Genomic DNA, 24,317 nt, shown 5'->3' with positions numbered 1-24,317 from the left:
CCCATCAGTGTTGCTTACATCAGCCCTGCCCTCAAGGGAGGTTTTAGGAGATGCTGGCTGGTGGGCTTTTGTAATGGAGAATGGGCAGGGAACACCTGTAGGGCCTTGTGATGGGGAAGAGAGGAATTAGCAGAACAAAGGCCAGGACTGTGCTTGCCTCCTGCTGGGGTCTGGGAAGTTGAAAAGAGTGAAACCTTCAATAAGGCATAGCTCCCAGTACAGCTGCAGGGTATGACAGAATTTGATTTTAGGAAGAACTATTGTGGATTAGAAATTGGACCTTTTAACAGTATTTGAAAGATGGAAGTATTTTAGAATTTGATTAGATTTGATAGTGGATTAGATTTGTAGATTGGTAGGTTAGAATTCGAGTTCTGAAGCGATATTTGATTTCTTTGACTAACAATTTTAGGCTGCTTTCAGAGAAGCATAAAGCAGCCCTCTTCTCTCGGGTGCTCTGCTCCACAAAGTCCAGCTGCCTTGTGCCCCCCAGGTCCAAACTCCCTCCTGCCCTGGGGAGTCACTGGGGCTGTGCCTGAGTACCTTCTGTGAGCCCAGGCCTGGAAGCTCTGTCCTCAAAGGGGGTGAAGCCCTCCTAAAAGTTCACCCTCTTCGTTTCCCATCTGTCAGGGATGTTTGCCCAAGAAACGAGGCTTATACCACACATATATGCAACGTATTTCATTTCATATGTATTTGTTCAGTGTTTGGAATCCTGTCTGCCTGTATGTGCGTAAGTTGCCTAAAATCCATGTAGAAAATTTCTGAGGACAAAGGATGCGCCACTGACATTATTGGGTCTACCTAGCTCTGAACACCTTAACTGCCACATGTAAGAAAACACTTAAAGAGCGAAACGGTAAGACCCTTATGATGGCAGACCATTCGCAGTTGGGGTTTCTCTTGTACATAATTATCACCTCAAGAAATGGCCTATTTTAATACCTACAGAATACTCTGGGGGGAGGGGAAGACAGATGGAAGGGGGAAAGCAAATGTAAAAATGTGATGGTACAATGAACACCCCAGCATGCATTTAAATAATTTACACAAATCTGTTCCAATTCATAAGCCAGAATAAAAATAGCACAATTTGTCAAACGAAAGTTAAAACTTCCTTGAAAATTATAAGCCTTGATTTATGCATCTCACTGTCAGGTTGGCCATTAGTAAGCGTACCATAACGGCAGCAATCTAAACATGGCCTTGCTCCCAGCTGCACAATGGCCTTAATTGGCACTAATTTCCCTCAATTGCAGTATCATGTGTTTCCCTTGAAAAGCAGAGTGAGTTTGCTTTCTGTATCAATACAATGATAAAATTTAGCAGAGGGTCTTGTTTTGCTTGGAAATAAGGAAAATTGATTCATAATCAATATGTGAAATATATTTTGTGATAGAGCCCTCATCTTGCTCACCACAATACATATATTGGGGTGTAAAAGGACCTAGATAATATTATTTTGATATATGCTTTGTTTGAATTCACATTTTTTGTGAGTTCAAAATAAGCAGTAAAATTAGTCTTCAAAGTATATTTGAAAGTAAATTAATCCCATGTTATCTATATATGATTAGGCTTGACAATTATAATATTGCCATTGAACTTTGTTTTTACTGAATATTGTCATTTCTAGTAAAAATAAACACATTAGTCTTATACACTATGTAGAATCAAAAAGCCAATGAAACTATACAGGCTGTTATTGATTCCACATGAAGGACTTGGGGGCCGAGCTCTGGGTGACCTCAGGTTTTAAAAAGTTCTGGGAGATGGGCTTAAGAAAATGTCAATGGACAGTTCAAGGAACATCTTAAAGGTGATAGTCAGTGGATTAGTTTCAATCTGTTTCAAAATCATTCTGTTTGTACAATAATAAGAAAAAGAGAGAGAAAAGAATAAAATTTTTAAAGTCATCCTTTCTGTGAAATCACTTTTGCTTTAGAAACTGCAGCATAAAGGAACTTTGATATTCTCAAAAAGCTAAGAATTCGATGGAGTCCCTTGAACTATCCTTACAGCAAAGGCAGTTTGTTCAAAGACATAGGTATGCCATGTGTGTGGTCTGTGTCTCCTAGGGAAAAAAAACACATTTGTTTTACGTAGTTCTTTAAAGGTTTCTCCTGAAAATGTCAAACATCTCTGGGTTTACAGGGTAAGATATTTCTCAACAGTGAGACATGTTTGGTACCTTTTCCCTTGGTCATCAAAAAGGAGTGGAAATTTTTAAACTGCCCTCTGTCTCCAGATCTGCATAAGTCCCTGCAAGGGGCTTTGGGAAATGTTCGTCCCCAGGCCATGCGCACCTGGGGATCTGGACTCAGGACCAGTGTCTGGGACTTGTAAAGAGGATGTCAAGATGCTTGGTCTTTGCTGCAACTCGGTCTCTCTTTTCTAGTTGGCCCCTGACATGGCTTCTTAGAAAGGATGTAAATGTACTAGACTAGGGGTCTGAGATGACCTCTCCTCCTCTTTATATCCTCAGTGATTAGCACACGCTTGTCACATAGGAGGCCCATGACACACCTCATAAATAAGTGAGTCTCTTTATCCCCTGCTGACCGCACTGGGAGTTGCACACTGTGAATATCATTAAGTAGATCCGCACCATACTCATTACACTTCTGTACTTCTGGGTCAAACATAAATTAAATACTAGAGCAATCTGGATTTCAATAACAGCTTTATTAGAATAGTGTAAACAGCTGGAAACTTTTGAAATTAAAGAGATAATTATATTTGCATAATTGTTTTACACTGTGTACAAGCTTCAAATAACCAGCCACTTTGTTACAAGTGCCATATTGGTGCTGCAGCAACTTTGGAGGGAGTCATAGCGAAGGGGAAGCTGTGATGATGATGACCTGAAGAGAGAATTCAGCAGCGACTGCAGGGACTCCTGCTGGGAAGTCGATGCCAAATTTCAGACAAATATGTGAACTCTTGTGAAGCTCCATATGTTTTCCTTCTCATCAACTTTTTTTAAATTTTAAAGTAATTTTACAAAAGTTTTCCATCAAAGTTAGTCTTTATAGAAAAGTCTCAGTGAATTTTATATACCCTACAACTAGTTTGTCCTGTTGTTAGCCTCTTGTATTACTGTGGTGCATTTGTCATAATTAGCCCAAATTGATGCACTGTTATTAACTAAAGTCACATTTTATCAAATATTAGTTTTCCCTTAATGGTCTTTTTCTGTTCTAGGATCCTGTCCAACATCATATTACATCTGTCACTGTTTTTTTTGGTTCCTCTCAGTTCGGACAGCTTTTCAGACATTACTTGATTTTAACTTTCTCGACAGTCTTGAAGAGTACCGGTCAGGTATTTTGCAGAATATCCCTCAGTTTGGGTTTTTTCTGATGTTTTTCTTACAATTAGCCTGGGATTACAAGTTTGGAGGAGGAGGGTTACAGGAGGTAAAATGTCATTGTCAACACCACCGACCCGGAGAACACGCTGTCGTCGCTCACCACCAAGACATTCACACCGACCACCTGGCTGGGGAAGAGTCCGCCAAGTCTCTTCTGGGGATAGTTATTTTTTATTTCCTCCTTCTTCCTTACTATTTTCTTTGGGAGGAAATTACTAAGCATAGCCCACAATTGAAGTTTGTCCATAAATGATCTGGAATTCTCTCTGAGAGACATATATCTCTTCTCCCCAGTTTACTTATTTATTCAATTATTTAATTATCTCAGTATGGATTCATGGATATTTACAGTATATTCAGGTTTAAATACAACACTATGTTATTCATTTTGTTGCTCAAAATGTTCCAGCTTAGTCTTTGGAAACTTTTGCAGTTGGCTCTTGTGTCCCTTCGGCATATTTCCACCAAACCATCTTTTTCAAACTTCCTTGCTGTTTGGCATTACATTATGCTCCTGATTCATCTTATGTATTTCCTGCCCCTGCCCTAGAAGCAGCCATTGCTCTAAGGATGCCTGGTCTCTTTACTGAAGGCTGTTATTGGAAAACAAGATCTGAGTCTGGGGTGTCCCATTGTTACTGGGCGTCACTGCCATACATATGTATATTCACCCACGAAGGATGTTTTGGTTGTTTCCAGCTTTTGATTATTATTAAAACTGTTATAAAAATTGTATGTCGGTTTCTACATGGACAGAAGTTTCAAATCATTTGAGTTGGGAACATAATTGCTGAGTCACATGGTAAATCTATATTAATTTTATAAGAAACTGTCCTCCAAAGTGGCTCTACCATTTCTGAGTAAAAAGTTTTATTTCTCTGCATCCTCACCAGCAGTTGGTATCACCCTTTTTTTAGAATATTTTAGCCACTCTTATAAATGTGTTGTGGATTTTCATTAGAATTTATTTTCTACTCAGTCTTAAACTCACAGAGAGAACAACTAAACACAGATTTTAGATTTCAGCAAATTATTGCCTGCAGTTTATTTTTAAATCAAACAAATAACTCAGCATACACAGCACACTCGTACCCACATTGCCCCCAACCACTGCCTCACCTCTGCTGCCCCTACAACTAAGTTCCTTCCTCTAAAGATGTGTCTGCACTCACTCCTCTTTCATATTCTCTTAGACCTACTCCAGTTCACCTGGTCCCATCTTGTCATGCTCGCCAACATCCACCTTGACCAACCCAATGGTCACTTCTCAGTGCCTATTTACTTGACCTGTCCACAGAATTTTACCCAGAAGTCTACTCATTCCACTTCATGAAAGTCATAAAAGACTTTCTTTACTTGGCTTTGGGACCTTAAACTGCGTTGGTTTCCACCTACCTCAACACCCTAGTCACCATCTAATAATTAACTTGATACAAGAAATGATCATGTCCGTGCTTTGAAAAGCTAAGTAAATACTTTCTTGAAATATCTGACTCCCAGTGGTAAATTTGTGCTCAGAGATTTCTTTGACTCACAAAAACCAAAAATTACATGTAATTATTTTATTCTTAAGAAGAAAATTCAAATAATCTAGAATGGAAATCAGATAAGTGCAATGAGATTATCACCTCACAGAAGCCAGAACGGCTACCACCAATAAGTCAACAAACAACAAGTGCTGGCAACAACGTGGAGAAAGGGAACCCTAGCGCACTGTTGGTGGGAGTGCAGACTGGTGCAGCCACCGTGGAAAACAGTGTGGAGTGTCCTCAAAAAACTACAAATGGAACTGCCTTTTGAGCCAGTGTTCTCACTTCTGGGATTATACCCTAAGAATCCTGAAACACCAATTCAAAAGAAGACAGACCCCTGTGTTCACAGCAGCATTTACAACAGCCAGTATTAGGAAACTGCCCAAGTGCCCATCAGTAGATGAGTGGAAAAAACAGCTGTGATGCATTTATTCAATGGAATACTATGCAGTGGTAAAAAAGAAGAAACTCTTACCTTTTGCAACACCATCGATGGACCTGAAGATTATTATGCTAAGGGAACTAAGCAAGTCAGTGAAAGAAAAATATATGATCTCACTTATATATGGAATCTAACTGAACAAAATAAACTAATGAACAAAATAGAAACAGAGGCATAGATATATGGAACTGACAGCTGTCAGAGGTGAGTGGAGAGGGGCGACTGGACAAAAAAAAAAGTGAAAGGATTAGCTGAAGAACATACGTGCATGATCCATGGACACAGACAACAGTGTGGTGATGGCCTGAGGGGTAGGGGCTGGGTGGAAGTGGGTAAAGGACGAAAACGTGAAGAAACTGTAATGGTGTTAACAATAAAAATAAAGAAAAAATAAAAATAAAATAAAAAAGTTCTGGTCAAGATGGAGGCATAGGTAGAAATGCTTCACCTCCTGACACAACCAAAGAAGGATAACAACCAATTTAAATGCAAAGAACAACCAGAACTGCCAGAAAATCATTTGCATAGAAGTCCAACAACCAAGGAGTTAAAGGAACATTCATCCAAACTGGTAATAGGGGCGGAGATGGGCAGCTGGGGTGGAGAGGACATTCATCGGCAAGGCGGACAGATAACCTGGGAGGAACAACAAGGGACCAACATAAACTCGAAACCCAGAGTTTGAGCATGGGAAACTAAAGACTCAAAACTCCTGGCTGTAAAAACATCGGGGGGGGGGGGGGTAACACAGGCCTCTTAAATGTGTTCCAACTGAAAAAATGGAAAGGTTTTTATAATTTAAAAAGTTATAGAATAGTTATTACAACATGTTGATTGAAGGTACACCCACCACTCTCTTTGGTTTATCTACAAAATTGCCACAGTCTTTGTACCTGGGAACCTAGGAGCTGATTTTAAAGTATGACCAAAGGGATTTCAGGGAAATTAAACTTAAATAGGAATTCAGAGAGTCTGCTCTGCGGGAAGCCCTATTAACATCTCAGGAGCAAGGATGTTGGGACCCATGTGCCCTCTTTTGTGATTCCACAAGAGAGACAGGACTCAAGGAATTGATCCTGACCACCTGGTGACCCAAAGCTGCAAAGAGAAAAGAACTGCACAGTGCAAGTGACAAAACATTCTTACCTTTGGAGAAGGTGAGCTACAGTGAGAATTCCTTAAGGAAAATACTTTGGTTTTATATACAATATACTTATTTCATTAAATTTTTTTCTATTGAAATGAAAAGTTAGGCACGAGACCCCCTCTTCTTCCTTGGCAATGAACAATAATATACTAACTTGAAATCAAACGCATCTATTTTTCAAGTTTGTGCTTAAAAACTCTAGATCTAGTATATAGTTCAAGGGGTCCTTGTGGACTTTTCAATGTTTCAAGAATGTCTGCCAAATTTCTCTTTAATAATGATGCATATTTTAGTTGATTTTATTTGAATTAATGCTGATTAGAGATTCTGATTTGTTATTATGAATCTTTAATGTAAAATAGAAATAAAAAATAATTATTATTGCTAAAATTTCTGCTTGTTTGCTAGGCAAAATTTTTGATTACATATCTATGGAGGAATAAAAAGACTAATTAAACATCACCTACATGAATAAAAGCGTAAGGACCCTGACCTAGCCTTCATATAAAACCTGGGAGAGAATTCATGAATTAGAAATTATTGGCTGTCTTAAAATAACAACAAGAAGATACTTAGGGCAGGATAGCTGAGAACTGCATGAAATGCTCAAGCATATCATCTGCTAATCTCCTTTTCTCTTCCTGCTCCTTCCTCTCTCTTTCTCTCACATATACACATGTACAAACACACACATAGACAAATAATTAATTGCAGGACTGACTGAGCCACTCTCTGGTCCTTAGCCTCCTACCCACAAACAGCCCCTCCTCAGACACTGCCCACTACGTAAGTTTGACCACAACAGAAGGTCCAGTCCCTGGATCAATGTGAAGTTTCCTGACGGGATGTGCCTGTTACCTCAGCACTGTTGTTCTGGCTGGAAACTGTGTTGGCAGAATACACTCTCCACAAGGGAAAAGGGGAACGACATCCAGAGGATCAGGAACTTCAGCAGACTTCTTCAGCCAGGAAGTGATACCTGCCTCCCCTCGCACAGAACAAGCCAGAGTTAACCCCTCCAGTTTCATAACTGGGAACAAGTAATAGGTCTCAGGAGACACAGGAAGTAGAAATCCAAACTTCGGTTTAAATGCAACAAAGCACTCATGGAATTCACTAACAGAAAGGGTGACTTAAATGTTTATATCAGTGTTAAAAAAATGAAAAAACTTAAATACATTCCAATATGTAAAACACATGAAAGCAGCATTCATTAGTGTATACTTACTTCAGACATTATTGTTATAACTTTATAACCATACTTACTTATTAAAAAGTTAAATGACAAGAATGCAAGTTAACTTTTGGCTCCAAAGTGTTAAAATCTGATGTAATATCGCTTTTGTGTGAGCATTTTTATTATACTCAATTTTATTAAGAAGTTTTATTAAGAAATTTAATGCAAATATTTAAAGAAATTTCTGAAGCATCTCTACAGACTATAGTTTGAAAACCATCGGTTTAATTGTTTAAGATACTATAATAATCTGACCATGAGAATGAAGAATGCTTAATACCACTTCCTTCAGTGACAACTAACATAATTTGAAAATACATTGCCTATTCTTTCTTCAAATGTGAGAGCAGTCCTATAGTTAACACCTAAACTTATTCCTTGAAAATGTCTTGAGGATTGGGTAAAATTAACTATTGCTCATCAAAATACTCTACAAGAATGGGAAAAGAGAAGTCAGCTATGGGAGACACGTCACTTGTTTTCCTCACACTCCACTGCTGTCCCCCGTCATGGAGCCCATTGTCCCCACTGTGTACATAGATCAGGTGTAGCTTATATAGAAAAGGTCGGTTATGTCAGTGATATTATATTTCTTGGGAATTTGAGCTATAAAACATGGAATAGAGCCTGCCACTTATCACAGAAGCACAAAGGACATATTAAAATAAGTCCAAATACAGAGTCCATTAGAAACTAAGGCCCTTTGGAAGTCAGTTGTTAATAAAGCAAAACTGTCCCATGGAATGCTGAGTCTTGGTAATGGCACAACCTGGGCTGAAATTTCACAAACTTGCAATTGAATCCTGAACTTCTCTAGGAAATCCAGGGCTATCAGAGTTGCTGTTCTTGGATTTCCATAAGATTTCTTTTGTTATTTCATGTGTATCCCTGTAATAAACCCCATGCATGAGCAAGCTTGAATGGGTTTTGTTTCTTGCAAGATAAAGTATCTGATTCATGAATTATATCTATTCCACTCTGCTACAAGGAAATATCACTATGTAGAATCATTTGCTTTTAAGTGTTTCCATAAAATAAATGTCTACTCTACTTCTAAAAAATTCATTCTATTAATATCTCTCATCTTCAAATTTGCTTATCTATATATGTCCTAATTCTACAATTTTGAGAAGAGTAAACAATTGTAAACATACAGTCCAATGCTCTAAAAGTCATATAAAGCAGTGAAAAAAAAACTGGCATATAAATCTCTGAGTTCATGGATTTATACTATTTTTCTATAAAATATGTACTGTATAAAAGTCAAACCAGGATGCTTCGGGAAAATACACATACACAGATCTTGCTCCCTTTGAAAAAAAGAAAACATTTGACTTTTCAAAATACTTCGTTGTATTGAAGTATTCCAGTAAAATTACAAGTTTGGCTCCTGGGGTATTGAATCTTATTGTATTTAGCATTAAAACAAAGTACTAGTCAACTCATACAAGATTTTGCAATAGAGCTAGAGACTCCATGGAACATGCTTGTTTTCTAAAAAGACGAATTGGGATTGCTATATTTCAAAACATTAAGTCTCAGCATAATGTAGATATATTCTGTTTCTAACCATGTAATTACTTGTGGCATTTTAGCTCAATGGCAATTGTGATATAGTTATTTTAAAATGTAAAATATGAAATACTTATCAGTTTATTTAAAAACTCTTTTGAGCCCTGACTGGTGTGGCTCAGTGGGTTGGGCATCCTCCTGTAGACCTTACCAGCTCGATTCCCCGTCAGAGCACATGCCTGGGTTTCAGGCCAGGTCCCCAGTGGGGGGCGTGCAAGAGACAACTTACCAATGTTTCCCTCCCTTTCTTTCTCCCTCCCTTCTCCTCTCTCCAAAAATAAGTAAATTAAATCTTTTTAAAAAATAAAAACTTTTATGAGTTCTAAACATAGAGTTGTTCTTGTATATGTTGTATATTATATTGTGTGTGCTTCATATTTATATACATATATGTATTTGTATATATATATATATGATGGATCTATATTATACTTGTGTAGCTTTGTGTATGTGTTTTTATATAAAGTTGTGATGAATTCAACAACAATCCAGAAATAGAGAAAATAGTTGCTTTAAAGAATCCCATAAAGGCCCAATTTCAGTTCTTGCTGTAGCTATGACAAGTTCATCAAGGCTAGTGAAATTTGACACAATAAACAGGCAGACTTGGAAGAACTTTTCCTGTCCTTGGGACTTCTGAGATTTGGTCCCAAACACTTGCACAGATGGGCGTCAGTGCATCCCCATAACACCCATCCTGCCTCTTCTCCCACGTCAGTGGCTTTCACCCCAGTTCTCTCAGATTACAGTCACGTCGTCCCTCCCTTTGTGACTCATGTGTAGGGAAGACGGCTTTCTGGAGGAGAAGGAAAAATGGATTTGAAACAGGAATTTGGGTTTGGGGTTTGTTTGTTTGTTTTTCAAAAAGGCTAGTGAAGCAACTGATGTTCTCAGAATAGACTTTTCGCTATTACATTCGCATAGGTGAACAAAGAACTTTATTCTTTTTACTGTAGCATATTTGGGGGGGTCAATAGCTTACAAGTTATCTTGTGATTAATTTGGGAATCTCTGAATAGCAGAAGCATATTTCAGTTTTGCTGAGATGTACTCAGCATGAGGTAAGGTAAAATAAACATAAACACATTGTTTACAAATAAAAGAATATAATGATGTAAGAAAAACAGGAGAATATGGCAAGCCTGGACTGGTTGTAAGTATCAAATGGCACCAAGGAAAACGGCTGTGAATAACTACATGTGCTCCTGACCTGGTAGCTCAGCTGGCTAGAGCATTGTCCCAATACGCCAAGGTCGTGGGTTTGATCCCCAGTCAGGGCACATACAAAAAGACAATCAATGAATAAATAAATAAGTGGAACAACAAATCGATGTCTCTCTCTCTCTCTCTCTCTCTCCTCTTCCTCCTCCTTCTCCTCCTCATCTCTAAACTCAATATTAAAAGGAAATAATAATTATATTGTGCTCATATACAATTCTGGTACTTACCTCTTCAAGTACTGGAGCAGTTATGAAAGCTGGCTCCCAAAGGAATGCTCTGTCAGTTTCATGAGTCTGAGGATCTGATGTAAATCTGGATTTTTAGGGTGAAAAACCATTAATTTAATCAAACTGATGATTTTGTATAAGTAACTAAAGTCTTACTCAACCACCTCAAGTTCACCAAGAAAACCAAAAAGATAACAACAGGGAAAAGTTTAAGGTCCAAACAGTTTTAAGAATAAAATCTTATCATCAACTAAAGCAACCGGAATCAGTTGTCTTCCCTGACCAGAAGATAAATGGGCATTAAGGCTCAGGTCAAAACAGTGCCAAGTAATCGAATTGTCTTAAGTTTTTGTTGTTCCTTTTTGCATCTGCCTTTAAGGATTTGGCATCAATTCCATCTTTTTCACAAAGCTGTCCATTTCATTTCACAGTGAACCTGCCTTCTTCGAATTTTTATAGGCTGCGCCACACAATCAGGATATAAATACGCAATGTTCTATATTACACTCAGTTTCTTTGAAATCTGGTATTTGTGATCATCCCAGTTCTCTGTGGGCAGGGATCACATTTCATTCTTTTTCTATATTCCTCACCATTTAGACAGCAAGACAAAACCTTTGCTTTTGTTAGATGTTTGAAAGTGTCTTCTTAAATAAATTCTTCAAATCTGTACACTATTTCTAGTCATATTAAGTGGGGGGAAAATCTAATTTGCATGTTTATTTAGCCCCAAAATAATTCCCTTAGTAGGAGAAACAAGGCTTCTAGGATCTGTGTGGCAGAAAAATCTGAGACTGGAACAATTGTTAAGTTGCTTTACTCATGCATCAGTCCTCGGACCACTGTGTTTCCACTGCCATGAGAACGGTAGGAGCGGGTATACAGGGAAGGCGGTAATGAGTATCTAATCCTTAATGCAGGAAGGGAAACTGCAGCAAACTCTTCTCCACAGACCCCAGGGTCTTGTTCCTATAAAAAAGAAACATTTCGATAGACTTATTACCCAAAGTGGGAAATCTTAAGTGTTACTTTTTTTTCTCTTTGGAGGTTAGGGAGAAACAGAACATTTTAAAAATATTTCTTTCAATTCAAAAGCCTTTCACAGTAGGTTATTGCAAAGTTGTTTCTCAGTTAAATACATTCTACAAAGTTTACATATTACACAGGCATAGCAGCTATCATTTCACATTAACTCTAACTCACCTTATTTCCAATTGCATTATGGTTTTTGGAAAAGGGATAAAATGCCCCAAGTTGCATCCAACGCAGGCAAAGTTCATAAGTTGTCTCTTCACTAAACCCACATATATCAGCTCTAATCTGGGGAAAGATTTTTGTGACTTCAAAACATATCACTTATTAATTTTGCCATAAAACCTGCACTGAAATGTTTTAGAGTATATTATTTTTAAATTTTAATGTGGAATCTGAAAGTGTGAAAATCCTTTTTGAGAAGAACAATTGGAATAAAATAATGACAATTCCCTCTTGACCACCTTGATTAAAAAAAATCTGTGCTGGGCTACAGCACAGCATAATTATGTCTTTTAGGTCATCCAACATGCCTATAATTGCTTTTTCTTTTTCAAGTACAGTCCCATAAATTTCCTGTATCAGTATGAGAGTTAAAGACATGGGACATTTAGCTAATCCAAAATCTTAGTGGCTAAGCACTCAGGCTGGAACAAAAGGCCCAGGTTACTGCACCGACTATGCTCTCCTTTTTCTCACATAAAGTTACAGATACTTTGCTTCCAGATAGCTAATTGCTTCCTTAAAAACCATTTGAGGCCTCCCTCAGTTCTCTCAGAATTATAATCTTTAAGCCCCAAACTCAATTAATGTTGAAGTTTGTACCCAAAATTATCATGAAGAAGTAAAGCATGGAATCATAAAACGTGTCACTTGTAACAAAAATATTAGTTCCTCAAACACGGGGGTTGTCGTATACTTAAACTCTAAGAGTTTCAGTGGAGAAAACCAGGTCATGTTATCCTTTCTCTCTGAGGCCGCTTATATTATAAATTTTGCCTCTCAGTTTCTGGTCCAGACAAAACTTGAAGCTGGATTTTCATTTTCAATATTTATTTAGCAATTCTTCTTTGAAAGTACCTCATCCATCACTTGAACAGCAAATGCAATTCTCACTAAATTTGAGTTTACAACAATTTTATTTGAAGCTTACCAAAATAAGACAAATATTGCTCTGTATTACTTCTCGTAAAAAGTCATTGGGATATGGGGGATCTGTATAATAAAACTTTCACATTTGCGAACACAGCAGCAAATTCTTTAACAGCTGAATTGTTTATCACTAGGGCTCAGATAAGGAAGTATTTTGCTGTATGTTTAAATATTTTGCTGATTTAATTTCACTTCCTCCCTTTTTAGAAGATAGAGACACCTCTGAATGAACTTTCTGTCCCTCCTGCCAAATTGTCCCTTCTTTTCTCACCCACTGTCTACGGAGCTCATAGTAATAGGTTGTGGATGGGGAAGGACAGGATGAATGGCAGAGGGAATGAACTTCTCCAGTTCTACCATGACCAAGTGTCCAAATGACACAAAACAAACAAACAAAAATGCTTGAGAAATATGTGGCCTCTTGACATCTGCGTATGTTGAGGGCAATGCCACTGTGGCTACATGAAGTGTACTATTTACAATGTCCTGAAACAGCTTGAGGCATTTTATCTTCATAGAAGTTGTTTGGCACCCCCAAATAATACTGGTTGACAGATAGCCCTTAATTGCATTGAATGTTTAATTTTAAAGCTTACGTATGGAATTCCAAAGAGGTTAAATTCTAGCATGCCGATGACTGACGTGTGCATACCTCTCCAGTGTGAAAAGTTATCACCCAGCCAATCGCCAGTGTATTTCCCGCTCCCAGCAAATGTTGAACAACTTAAAACAAAAGCTCACTTCCTTGTCGCATTCTGAGAAGCACTTGAAAAAACAAGAAAAACTTTCTTCAGTATTATTCTAAAAACATCTTTCCCCCCTAAAAACAAAAACAAAACAAAAAAACCCTCCATATGATCTTAAAGTGTATGAACAAATCTCTATTTCATGTCATTTAAATAATTTATCAAAGGTATAAATCTGTGTGAATGTGAAAGGGAGGGACTGAATATGATGAAGAGAGAACTGTTAAAAGCTCATGCTAACCATCCAAACCAAATTTTCTTACACTGACCTTTTCTTATGGGTTATACTATCGTGCAGGTACTACAGGGCTCCTCAGCTATGACCATATACTGGAAGCATGAGAGCTCGAAAAGAAAAGAAAGAAAAACATCATCCTTGATCCATGAAATCAGACTACATAGGAACGGGCTCTGGGCATCAACCTTTTTATTGTGTTTTTCAATATGCAGCAATGGCTGTGGCTTTTATACTGCTGTTGGAAGGCCAAGAATTTTTGTTTCATAAAGGATTATATTTCCTTAGTGAAACCATACATGTGTATGAAAAATTGTATAGATCTTTAGTATAATAAGTTTTTGCTGTATTTGTCCTGTTGTTTGAATTTAACTTGTATATTGATGTGGACTCTGCCCAGCGGGGTCCTTATGTTGTGGATGTGACAAACAAATTCACAGGGACGGCAGAAGCCCAGTGGAGAAAAAGGGACGTCATGGCCACTCTCCGAGTGAGAGAGCGCCCTGACCCTTGCCTGGACAGGCTTTTTACTGCTTTTCTGGGAGCACTACCTCAAGGAAGGTCTTCATTCATCATTGTCAGGCAGTAATGATCAAACAATAGATAAGATACCAAGAACTCTGAGGGCTTATTCTGAGTCAGGGTCAGATAGCTAAAGGGCCATAAAACTTCGGAAAACAAACTCATTTCATGTTTGGACACTTATCAGAAAATTGAGGACATTCTCAGCAAAGCAGGTTTCATGGGATTTTATACATTCTTTCTTAGGCCTGACTGCCCCAGAGAACCTGCCTTTTCCAGCACAGGGCCACACCCACCTCCAGCATTGTTTCAGGCTTAAATCAGGGAGGGGAAGTGAGACAGCCAAGAGATTAGGAGACTTCTTGCAGACAGAATGAGGACTCAGGCTATGTCAAAGCTGAGGGGTGAGGGTCCATCACCCCCTTTTTCTAATGCCCCCCAAGTCCTTCCTTGAGGGCCCCTTTGTGACCCTGCCTGTCATAGGTCATCCCTCCCTTGAGGAATCTTACTTGTCATTGGCTAACCAGTCATCTGCCCAGGGCCAACTGAAGTGAAGTAAAGTGGGCAGAGGCGATGCCCCTGCCAGGGAGATAAGCTTTGTCTCCTTAGTGGCTTATAGCCCCAAGGTCTCTCACTCAGCCTTAGCCATGGAGTTACAGCTTCTGAAACCAGGCAGGGTGGTTCCCGACAGTACATTTGACTTGTTTTTTTGTTGTTGTTGTTCTTTGTTTGTTTGTTTGTTTTCCTTTAACATCTAAATCTGGTCTCTACTCTATTTCTGCCTCGCTCCTAACTTTGGGTGCCATTCACACTCTTCTAGTATTTCTTTTGGCCTGTTATATCAACCACCCTGTAACTTCATGGAAATGCTGACAGCTGTTTCATTCCACATATGTACAACATACACCATCAAAATTAATTTATTTACAAAGTTGGTATATCTCTTTCTGTACTAGAAAACTTTACTAAAATCTAGTGAAATATAAAGCTCCTTGAAGGCAGGGACTTATTTCTGTTTTGCTTATTGAAGTATTTGCCAGTGCCTTAGAACAATGCCTGTTACATAATAGGTGTGCCATAAATACTTTTTGAGAGTATGAAGAAAGAAAAGATAATTTCTTTAATACTTTCTTGGATGTTGGAATAGATGAAAGTCACACCATCTTGATTCACAAACTTCTTAGAATGCTAATTTATGTTTAGATATGTAAAGAAAAATATCATTTAGCCTTGGTTAATAAAGATGAAGTTCCTAAAATTAATTGTCAGGAAAAGAAATATAAATTTAAACAATGATTATCATTGAGAATGGAGACTCATCTCATGGACAATTTCATATTATCAATTCTGTTTTACAAGAGAGTATTAGGTTTTGAAGGATGGATGTAGTTAATTGCATTCTGTAGGGGCTGGAAAGATTCAAATGTGAATTACCTAGGCAAAGAGTTGCCTAGGCAAAGTCATATAGTTATTCCCTGTTAACAGTCAACAGAAAAAAAATCAAGGATTTTCTCCCCTCATGTCACTCACTTCTAGAATAAGGACTGTGTCAGACCCTCCCAGTGTTTGTTTTCATACATTGAGGTTAGAGTTAAAATTATAGCTAAGGGAGAAGCTGAAATTTATTTGGTGCTTGTTTAACCATTTTTAAATGTAACCTATAAATAAAAAGTTAATTGAAATATGTTTTGCAATCAAACAGATTTAGTGGAAACTTCGTCTAGCTCTTCTATATAAAATACATATAATTTTGAGCATGTTACTTAACTACTATAAAATGTAGTTAATAAAGCTTAACTTCAAAGGGTTGTTATAATGTTTAAATGAAAAAGAGATATATATGAAGGCACATTGCACCCAGCTAGCACATAACAAGTGCTTAGTAAAGGCTCATTCCCTTCCTGTACTTTCTAAATGATGCCTAGCAATTACTGCCCCAGATCTGCTTCACCCTGTTAGACAACCCAAATTTCAGTTTTAGCCATTATTTATTTATTAGAACTCCAAGACAAATTATTTTGTTTCTTGAGTATAAAATACTGAGGGGAAAAAAGGTTAAATTATTAGATTAAATTGAATAATAGAGGCTCTAGTAATACATTCAGTAAATACTTTTTATGCCTTTCTCTAGATAAAGTTTGCTAATGCTTCCACTTAAAACTATTTTTATGCCTTCCAGGGAATAATTTTCATTGTTTGAGTTTCATTAAGTTCAGAATTTGGAAGTCATGTTCATTTTTTATCCCTGAGATATAAGAAATGTTCAGAAATATAATTTTCAACACTGAAGAGGAATAGAAGACCACACTCACTCCTCCTCTCTCTCTCTCCTCCTCCATCTTCTTCTTGCTTAAATTCCTTGATGAGTTAAACACAATGAACAGTTTCTTGGGTAACCTAGGTATGAATAGTACATTCTAAAATCTAAAGAACCAATTCTTTGCCTTTTTGATACAAATTTGAAATGGCTTATTAAAATAAAGGTGAAAAAGGTAAAGGGATTAAGCAAAGAAAAAATACTTCCTAGACACAGACAACAGCACAGTGAGAACTAAAGGGAGAGGGGGGTGGGGGGAGGTAGAAGAAGGTAAAGAGGAGATTAATGGTGTTGGAAGGAGACTTGACTTAGGGTGGTAAACACACAATACAGTGTACAGCTGATGTATTATAGAATTGTACACCTGAAACATGTATGATTTTATTAATCAGTGTCACCCCAATAAGTTCAATAAATTTTTAAGAAAATAAATAAACCTCAAATAGTTGAAAGCCACTGGATTCTGTTTTTTTAATTAGCCACATTAAAAAATATATTCAGAATGTTGTCTATCAAATTTACTACATATTTTTAAATGTTGTTTTCAGTCAAATTAAAACCTAAATATTTTTCAGTGGCAGGTAAGGGAGACCCTGGTTAAATGACCCTAATATTCCTTTTCAGCCCTATAATTCTCTATCATGTTCACTAAACAAATTTCATTAAGTTCCCTGAACTCATAGCTCTAGGAAATGGATATATTTCAAAGCACAGAAATGGAACATATTTGTACATGATCAAAATAATCAGTTCTATTTTGATCCTGATAACTTAAAAACCCAGCATTTCTGAGAGTGCACTTTATAAATCAAACCAGCTGACTCTGAGTCATACATATGTTGCCTATACTTATGACAAATTGTGAAAGTACCCTAATGAACCTGAGTTGGAACGAACACCTGTTTTAGACAGACAAGGATGCAGTAAATGGAAACACAGTGTTCTGTACCTGAACCCCTGAGCCCAGTTCCACTAATGCAGGCTACCAGAGTCTCCCCGTTGACATACACAGGCCAAGACAGAAATGGTGGCACAGCAGCAGCGTAAATCAGGGGCACTGAGAGGATGCTTCCAAACCTGGGATTATTAATTCCGGGAGAGAAGAAGTCTGCCGAGCTTTCAGCGTACTGCACTGGGTGTCTCAAACCGGTGGCAGCACAAATCCTGACTTTTGCTTCTAATGCGGGGGACTTTACACAGTCATATTTAACCAAGCTTAAAGTGGCTCTATTCAGAGGCGATAAAGTAAGATAAAGGCAATGTTCGTGCACAACTTTAAAGTGTATTAACCACTACTTCCTAAATTATAAAATTGTCCCCAAATTGTCTCTAATGTTGACCTGAAATCAAGATTTTAGCTTTAGTGGCCTTTATAAGTTTTTATGCCTCGAATAAGGTCATACTGCTCTGCTTTTGTGCTGTTGCAACGGGCTGTTAAAAATCTTTGTAAAATCAATGTGAACATTTAATAAAAATAATAAATCAGCAAGACAAAGTCTTAGAAGAGGAAGATTACTCACTAGTGCTTGAAAAAAATTAAGAAACAAGAACATGTACCATCAGCTTTAAATAAAATTTTCCTGTTTCTTAAAGGATATTTTAATAAAAAAGTTGTGGATACTAAAACAAAACATTTCAAGGAGATTTACAAACTACTCACTAGAAAGTAGGTTTTGCTTGTGACCAGCCAACCAGAGAATGCGTATCATAATGATATCCCAGATAAGTCTAGGAACTGGGACATAATGTTTTCTCAGCCAGTAATCCATCTGTGATATCTAAAAATGACACAAGATAAATATGCATTCTTAACATAATTTAAATATCCTTATTGTATTTTGTTCCTTCATTTACATATTGGTCACCCTCAATAGTGTATAAGCTTCTTGAAAATATTAAATGTTTTTCAATCAGTGACAACAGTGTTACAATAATGTGATAAATTTTTTTACTTGTATCTTAAATTTATGGACATAGTTGGCTATTAGTATCAAGACTAAGACGGATTTCTCTCAGAAATACAGTGTCAAACATTGGAAAATCAATCAATATAATTTATATGTTAACATTTTTTAAAGCAAAGAATCATCTCCATGGATGCTTTTAAGCGTTTGGAAAAATTGAACTTAACTCATGACAAAATCTCTGAGTAAAATAGTAATAAAATAAAATTTCCCTAACTTTATTAAGGTTATCTACAAAAAAATGCCTATAGCCAAATTCATGTATAATTGTGTAAAATTAAAACCATTCCACTGAGATTGGGAACAAGGAGGTACCTGCCATTACCAATTCTGTTCAATTCTGTGTTAGAATTCTTATTCTGTGAAATAAAGCAAGGAAAAGGGAATCAAAGGTAAGAGAATTAAAACAGAAGAGCCAATGCTATGTGCAGTTCATATATGATGTGAATGTCTACATGGGAAGAAAATCCTAAACGATCAACAGATTAAATTACGGGAATCGGTATTATAGTATAACACATTTTCTGGATTAAAAAATTAATATACAAAACTTAGCCAATTACATTTTATAAATCAGCAACAAATACAAAGTGAAATGATTAAAGAGGCATTTAAAATAGTATCAAAAATATAGAGAACCTAGAGAAATAAGATTAACAAAATAAGTCTAAAACTTCATAAAGATATTATAAAATTTTTTGACTAATAATTTTAAAAGACAAATAAGGGTTGGCAGGGGGGAGTAGCATACTCATCATCCCCCTGGAAATTGAGACAGACTAAAGACCTTGAGACCGAGGGATTAGTTTGGATGATGCAGGTGCATCCAATCTAATGACGTTATTCTTAAAGGGGTAGAACCTTTGCCAGCTGTGTTCAGAAAGATGTAACTGGTGGAAGAAGAGTTAAAGACAGATGCAACATCACTGGCTTTGAAGATGGAGGAAAGGGGCCGTGAGACAAGGAATGCAGTAGGCATCTGGAAGCTGGAAAGGAAACACAAAGATACTCTTCCTTGAAACTTCTGGAAAGGAATGCAGCTCTGCCAACATCTTGATTTTTAACCCGGTGAGCCACTTGTCAGATTTCTAACCTACAGAACTGGAAGATGATAAATTTGTGTTGTTTTTCAGCCACTAAATTTGTGGTAATGTGTTACGGCTTCAATAGAAAACTAATCCACTAATCCAGCAAAAGTTATAAGTATTCCTACTAATACAATAGGACCAATCATAGTGTAATTTTGAGATCACTTTGGGTTGCCATTTCTCTGAGTTGGGAAGCACTAATTTCAAGTGAAAAAATAACTTTGCTTTCAGTACAATTTCTTTTCAAATAGTTCACTAAACATACAAAGATATTCTATTCCCTCGCCTAATATTTTATGTTTCTTAGAGTATTTTTGGTCTCCCCAATTTCTTTATGAAGTTGAGATTCAGCTACTCTTCAAGATAACTCCCTACTCCCTAATTCTATCACTGTATTAACACCTGCAACAAGTAAATATAAATGTGGATTTGATTAAACATGACAATCATACCCTACTAAAACACAAGGTACCATAATATGGAAATATTTCTTATCATGTGTTCTTAATAGTTATCCAAAGAAGTATGAGTGTAAAAACCTGCAATCTGGGAAAGGAAAGACTGATTTAAAACACACACACACACACACACACACGCACAGTGTGAAAAGGGTGTTATATGTAGTGGTACCTTTTCACCCAGTGAAGCAAAGGCTGCAACACTGGGTGAAAAGATTTGTCTTTCTGCAGCTCCACTCTGACCTTGCGGTGGGAGGGGTTGGAGGGAATGCTGGATGCAGGTGACAGACCTCTGACAGTGTTGCTGCTGGGAAAGCATAAGCCCTGGAGATGTGACTCGTATTTGCACAAGAGTGCCAACGTTCCCAAATCTTCTGATCTGCCTATCTTCCTTGTGCGTAGATTTAGAGATTATCAAAGTCAAATCACATCTCTCAAAATGTATACAGTATGTATCACAAAGGCTTGCCTTAAATCTACTCAGAGATAGCCCTTTGTTTAGTGGAGTTAATGGGCTTCCCTTGTAGGGATCCATTCTGTGAGTTGCCTTCCTCTTATATTTCTGTAGTTTCTTGGTTTTTTCTCCTGGAATCATTAATTTTAGATTTTATCACTTTTTAAATGTATTTTGTTCAACATAGCAGCAAGGATAGAAGGAGTCTAACACACAAGGAAATCTCATTGTAATCCAGATTCTGCTGCCTTGAAATGTTTGCCTCTTCTTTAGATCTTCAAAATTGAGATTTTAACATCATTTCAAAGCTTTCTTTACAAAATATTGAAGATATATAAGATGTTAAATACTAAAAGGATTTGGTCTTTCTGGAAATGGGGGTAGAGGTGAGAAAATCCCATCCATTTAAAGCACTTTTGTTTCTACCATAAACTTTTCTCCCAACCTATTATTATTTTGAAAAGAATGTGTGTTTCTAAAGAGAGGTAGAGCCGCTTGACATTTAATTCCTAAATCTATGCATTTGAGAATAAGTCTAATGGAACTTTTAATGATTTTTCAAAATGTAATATACAACTGAATCACCTTACCTTGGTCATCAGTTGTGGCTTAAATTTAACTACATACATAACTCAGCTCAAGTTAAAGCTATTTGTAGTACATGTAAAATAGTGACCCAGGACTCTAGATACTGTGTAATAATTTTCTTACCCCCCGTAGTTAAAGGCAGCAGCCTCATCCTATTCTTTCTCTCCTGAGAGAACATTTGAAGCACCAACTACATCATAATAGAGCCAGCCTGCTTGGCCATAATGAAAAAACTGGAACAAATGCAGATAATTACCCACTGGAATGCAGTGGCAAGTACGGAACTCCTGTGCTTCTACCGGAATACAACTCCTAATTATCTCAAAAGCCTAACCTCGTACAATCAGAAGCAGTCCCCCATCAAAAAGACTACACAAAACGGTAAAACCTTGCATCAGCGATTTTCAACCTTTCTCATCTCATGGAACACATAAACTAATTACTAAAACTCTGCGGCACACTAAAAAATATATTTTTCGTTGATCTGACAAAAACTAGGTATAATTGTGATTCGTTCACAGCAGATGACTATTGTTGTGTTGGCTGTTGTCATTTTTTATTGGACAGTCTAAGGGAAAAGAGGTCAGTGTCCCTGACTAAAGAGTCAGGTATTGCATGTTGTCAAAATTCTCGCCGCACACCAGTGTGCCTGCCCCGGCACAGTGCTTGAAATTGCTGCCTTGGATTGTTGAATTGTGAAAGGGATAAAAGGAAATTTAACGTTGGTTAAAAATAGCACAGGGAATAAGAATACTCGTCTGATGCAGCCTCAGACCGTAGTCATGGGGCTCAGTGTCTTGGCAACACTCGCCCTGACTACAAGCAGATTTCTTCAATGCCTTTTACAATAATCCGATGCATTTCAGAAAGAATGCATCTGAGAACTTGACTGGTCTCGTTTCTAACTTTCATGTCCCAAGTCGGTATTAACAGTAACTTTCTTCTCTGATTCATACTCTTTCTGTTTTTTATAAGTTTCACATAGTGATAGACTTGTCATGTAAAAGAATATAAACCAGGATAAAGGCAGCTAAGCATTAGGTCTTTGTTATTGAAACAATGACCCTCGTTAGGATAAAAATGAGGACGGTCTTAGCTAATTCTGGCCTCACACCCTAAAGCAATAAAGATGATGGAAAACTGTTATCACAATCACCCCCTAGATTAATTGCTTATTTGTAGTATTTTGCAGAGCTCTTGGAGTTAAATTTAAATTCTCCAAAATTGTTTCTAATAGATACAATAGTGGCATTTTTTTCCTACACCAATTGCATGTCATTCACCTGCTTTATATAGAATGTTTTAAATCCTTTGTAAATTTTGAATTCATATTCCCATTTTACAGTCAAAAGAAAGTTCCCCAGCCTGGGAAGGGATTAAGCTAGGGTCTGGAGCCCATGTGACATTGGTTGTGTGGCAGCCCATCCTCCAGCAGACTGCCTTCCTGGGGGAATGCTCCACATCGCTAGGCAGGACGGGATGCAGGCATCTTGTTGCTGGAATTATTGTGTGTGATTCCTTCTACTCCTTGACCTTTTTATTCTATTTCTCATCCTTTGCTTCAAGAATGCAAACCACAAATGAATCCTCAACACTGCCTGGGAATCCCACCATGCTTCTATCATAAATCCATTTTGCCTCGGTCTGATATGGCTGTGGCAGACCTTCTCTCTCTGAAAACTTCCTACTCCTCAAATTCAATCCCAATTTCCTATCACTTCCACTGATGAACAATCCTTTAAGATACAAGCTTTTCTAGTGGGCAGATCTCCGGCCTCTCACCAGCTAACCCACCCATCTACGTGCATCTGTATGCAGGTCTCCTTCCTCCAGCAACAATAAAGTGTGTCTGTTCTTTTAAAGCTCCCTCCCTCCACAACTAATGCCATCCTAGACTCTCTTCTCGATGACTTCAGTCCTTGAATCGCCTCTTCTTTCTTTTGCATTAGCCACTGTGTCCAATCTACTGACTCATTCCTAACAGCAACAAACACACTCTAGTATCTCTCATTTTGTAAAAAACAGAGACAATGAAACAACATCCCCTTGTACTCACATTCTCAGTTACTGCCCCACTTGTCTCCTCCTGCCAGAGTCAAACCTGCCAAAGGTTAGCTTTCACCTCTGTCTCCACTTCCTCACTCCCGTTCGCTCGGAGTGTAGTTCAACATTCCCACTACTCCACTGAAACTAATATGGACGGTACTTCCAGCCTCCATACTGCTGAACTGGGCACGTTCTGCACTCAGCTTGTTTAACTTTTTGATACTGTCTGACAGAATTGACAATGTCATGTTTTCCCTGTTTCTTAGTGTCCCCATTTGAGACACAGGCATCCTTCCTCCTTGTCTTCCCTCATCCCTATCCAGTCACTTCCATTTGGTTTTCTTCCCTCATCCCTATCCAATCGCTTCCATTTGGTTTTCTCAGCTGAAGTTTTATTATCCAAAGCCCAAACGTTGCGGCATGGGTCTACTCGGGGCTCGTTTGGAGGGTCCACTTGTCAAGGGTATCTTTTACACTCCGACATTCTCTATACATTGACTCATCCATCCCCGTGGGTTTAAACACCAGTTTTATACATGTAATTCGCAGTTTGTTATTTCAAGCCCAGGTTTTTTCTCTGCAGATTTACAAATCTCGCTGCCTTCTTGGCATTTTCATTTAGATATGTCACCAAACAACGAGAGAAGGAAGCAACTCTTGAACACCATTTCCTCCACATAACAAGCAACATGTGGAAGGATTTCAGTATCTCATGGAGTCAAGCAATGTGAATGGGACTCTACAGTTTACCAGCCTCAAGTGGATTTTATTTCAGCTTTTGCTTTTCCCTTTTGTTCTGGTCTCACGGGGAACTGAATCACTGTACTTGCAAATGGCTGTAATTTCAAGGGAAATGTACATGAAGTGCTGTTATCACTCAAACTAGGAGTCCGCAGTTAAGGATAAGCCTCTTGGTCTGACTACAAAACTCTATTTCTCAGTTAAACCTTCACAACTTCCTTAT

Source organism: Desmodus rotundus, chromosome 3 (assembly GCF_022682495.2).
Source record: "Desmodus rotundus isolate HL8 chromosome 3, HLdesRot8A.1, whole genome shotgun sequence".
NCBI lineage: Eukaryota > Metazoa > Chordata > Mammalia > Chiroptera > Phyllostomidae > Desmodus > Desmodus rotundus.
This window is presented reverse-complemented; position numbering follows the sequence as displayed.